Source organism: Petaurus breviceps, unplaced genomic scaffold (assembly GCF_028583685.1).
Source record: "Petaurus breviceps papuanus isolate PSGF00001 unplaced genomic scaffold, PetGlider_PUasm1.0 221, whole genome shotgun sequence".
Taxonomy (NCBI): domain Eukaryota; kingdom Metazoa; phylum Chordata; class Mammalia; order Diprotodontia; family Petauridae; genus Petaurus; species Petaurus breviceps.
The window spans coordinates 4,763,506-4,767,822 of NW_027185877.1; positions in this window are offsets into that span (position 1 = coordinate 4,763,506).

The window sequence follows — 4,317 nt, forward strand, 5'->3', positions numbered from 1 at the left end:
TGAAAATAAAAACATAAAAAAAGCTAGTTGGGGTATAAATTGTCCACAGTTCCTTCAAATAAAAATGATATAATACTGCATAGAATAATACTATTATAACATAGCTATGTAGCTTAATAGTTTTAAGCTTCATTACAAGTTTATTTTTTTAATTAGATGGTTCATCATTACCCTAAAAGAATCCTTAGGGTTATGGAATACTTAACTAACTTTTTAGATTGCATCTGGCTATTGCATACCTCATTTATTATACTGATCAACTTTTCTATTTTTTAAACTAAAACCAAATAATTTTGATAACTGCTTTATAATGCATTCTGAGATCTTGTAGTACTACCTTTTCTCTTCTATTTTTTTGTTATTTTCCTTGAGATTCTTGACCTCTTTTATTTTCAAAATTAATTTATTTTTGGGGGTTTTTTTTGAGTTCTTAAAAGTGACACTTTAGTAGCTTAGTTTTATACCAAAATTAAAAGTTAATTTAGACAGGATCTTCATGTGTATTATATTGGCATGGCACAACCATGAGCAATGATTATATTTCCTATTATTTAGGTCTATCTTTTTTTCTGTGTAATAGGAGACTACTGAATGCTGATCCAATCTTTTCAGCACAATATGCTCTGTCTGCTAACAATATAATTAGAGGTTTGATGATGTTGCTTCTGAAAATGCTTAATGGTGGGAATTTGTCTTTGACTGAGGATAAAAATGTATTCTGTAATATTTCCCCTCAGATTACTTCTTGGTGATGAAAAGACTTTTAATTGGCTGCTTAGTCAGAAGTGATTGGACATACAAAAATGTGAGAACCAGTAAAGTGTTTTCTCTTTCATTTGCTTGTATCTTGAAGTCATTCACAGATGAGATCTAATTGCCAAGGCAACCCCTCCAAATCCCCCCTCCCCCACTACCAATGCACAAGTGATACCAATCCACCCTATTTTCTCTAAGATAGCTTCTCACTCTATCTTTGATATCTCCCAGACTATTTACTGGTTACTTCCCTACTAGCTACAGACATCCTCATATTTCCCCCTTCCTGAAAAAGAGACATCTTTGTTTGATCTATCCATCCTTGCTAGCTATCATCATATCAGACCTTTTTGTGGCTAAACTCCTTAAGAACACCATCTACATGAAGTGCCTCTACTTTCTTTCTTCTTACTCTTTTCTTAACTCTACAATCTGGCTTTTGGACTTTATCATTCAGCTGAAACTGCTCTGTCTAAAGTCATCAAAGATCTGTTAATTACTAAATCTATTTTCTTTTTCTCAATTCTCACTCTTCTAGACTTCTGTGAAGCTTCCATCATCACTATTTTCTAGATATTCTCTTCTTTGTAGGTTTTTGTAATCCTGTTTTCTTTTGGCTTTCCTCCTTCTAGTCTGACCAGTCTTTATTAGTCTCCTTTTTCCTTAATCTCATCCTGGTCACACCCACAAATGCCCACAAGGCTCCTCTTTTCTTCTCCCTGTACTGCACTTGAGGTTCTCATTATTATGGATTCAGTTAGCATCTCTATGCTATGTTGAGGATTTTCAAATCTCAAATCTATTTTCCTAGCCCCAACCTTTCTGCTGACCTCTAGTCTTATAGTCCCAACTACCTATTGGACATATTGAATTTGATGTCCTGAGGACATCTTAAATTCAACATGTACATAACTTAATTTAATATCTTGCCTCAAAAGTCCTCCCCTTTTATCTAATTTCCTGACCACTTTTGAAGTTACCACCAGACTCCCAATTAGCCAGGTTCACAACCTAAATATCATCCTTAAAGCTTGATTCTCTCACATCTTTCATGGCCAATCTATTGCCAATTCCTGCCTGTTTTACTTTTGTAACATATTTCATATATATATATATATATATACATATATCCCTTTCTCTTCTCTAACACTGCCATCACCCTGATGCCATCATCTAATAATGTCTGGACTATTGCAATGGCCTGATTTTGTCTTTCTGCCATATCTCTTCCTACTCTAATTCATTCCCCATTTATCTGACAAATTGGTATTCCTAAAATAGACAGTCATGTCAATCCTTGATTCAGGATGTTCCCCAAACTCCCTGTAACCTCCAGGAACAAATTAAATAATTTACTTGGCATTCAAACCCCTTCATAACCTGTACCCCATTCCCACCTTGACAATTTTCTGATATCTCACTCAACCAACCATACTCTCTACAAATCAGTGCTACTGGCCTTCTTGTTCTTCTTTGTATAAGACATTCCATTTCTGACTCTAGGCATTTTCATCTCCATGTCTGGAATTCTTTCTCTCTCTATTTCTGCCTTCTGAATTTCCTGGCCTCCTTCAAGCCAAGATAAAAACCTCATCTTTCCTTATCCTCCTAAAGGCTTTCCCAAAGTTGATCATCTCCAATTTATCTTGAGTTGGTTTGTTTATATATGGTTTTTTGTGTATTATCTCCCCCTTAAGACTCTGAATTCTTTCAGAACAGAGACTATTTTTGCCTTCTTTGTATCTCCAGAGTTTTGCACAGTGTCTGGTACATAGTAGGTGCTTAATATATGTATTTTAGACTGACAGACTAATGAGAACATGTATAGATATATGCATTTGTGTGTGAATGAAGACACATAGTCATTACCCGTTAAACTGCAGCAAGAATTGTTAGTGGAAAACATATTGGGTACTGAAATTTGTTTAGTTTTTTTTTTTACATTACAAAAGTTTAGCTTTTCTTTTTTTTAATTTTGGTGAATTTGGAGAGAGATAAAATAAATGCTTGTCAATTGAAAAAGTAATAATAAAACAACAAAAAAGAAAGAACATTCAATTTTGAGTCAGAGGACTTGGATTTTTTATCTGTGTTACTTTGAGCAAATCATTTGTTCTCTATGGATGTAAAGTGAAAATTCTTGTTTAGAATAAGAAAGCAAAATGTACATATTTTCTTCTGTTAACTTATCTTTATGAGACATATCTTTATGAGAAGTAAGGATTAATGAAACAATAATAATAACTGACATTTATAGAGATATTCCAGAATGCTTTAGATACATTTGCTTAGAAGGGAATATATGTAGTATCCCTCAAGACTGTGCAGTCTTTATATCAGTAGGACTAGAGATATGTACTCAGCAGGTTACTTCATTGTCACCATGACAGCTCTCAATTGCTTTATCCCCAGAATTGTTTGCAACTTGCTTTGAGATCAATATGGGGACTTACATTGTAATAGCTAAGCCAGAATGATTGTATGCTTTCACTTACCCTTTGGAGTGTTTAGGACTTTACTAGATCATTAAACCAACTAATTCATATAAAGGATTGTGCTGAAATTATTACAAGGGAGGTCTGAAGTTCTTTTCTTTGAAATCTCCCAAAAAGGAGACTTCAGACCTCCTTTGTAATGCATTCCACTGTCTTTCACACTGGATAGTTAAAGCAGAAGATGGTATTGCCATGATAGTAGATGTTAGTAAATCTGAACTATGGTTTCATTTCTTTTGTTAAAATGTGGCTTTGGAAAATTCATTTAACCTCATGATATCTTGATTGCAGCAGCTGTCAGTTGGGAAGATTCACTTGCCTCCTTGAGAGTATTAATTCATCTATACAATGTATTTCATTGAATTCTCTCTTTAGTCTTTTACCACTGACTATTGGATCTCCTCATCTAGCACTTTTTTCCCCCTCTACATGGCCCAACTATTGAAAATTGCTGAGGACAGGATTAGCCCCCTTTCCAGTAAGTTTCTGTTGACATGAGAGTGTCTCTGCTTCATTTTTGCAAATGCTCAATATCCATATGTGCCATTCTATAAGAAGAACCCAGGGTTCTTTTTCAGCTATGTACATTCTTCAATGTGCACAGGTGCTCTCAAGTAATTGCCCCATGTTAAAACAACTGCTATCCATTATTATTATTTTTACTCAACCTATGAGTTTATTAGTCACTGTATTGAGCTCCCAGTGTAGTAGAACTTCCTCTACCAATATAAATCAACATTTCCTCAACATACTGTTTTAGAGTCTGAAGTCACTGTGAAGAATTGTCCAGGGTCATATAGACAGAATGTTTTGGAAGCAGACTGGTTCTTCTTGACTGAGGTCATCATTGTATTCATTATACTAAAATGTCTCTCAGTAATATAATGCATTGATAACTTGCAAAACTTATCTATCTATCTGTATTTATATGTGTGTATATGCACACATATATGCATGTATATATATGCATACAGAGAAAGGAAGAGAGAGAGGAGAAAAGGAGAGGGAAAGGGAGAAAGGGAGAGAGAGAGAGAGAGAGAGAGAGAGAGAGAGAGAGAGAGAGAGA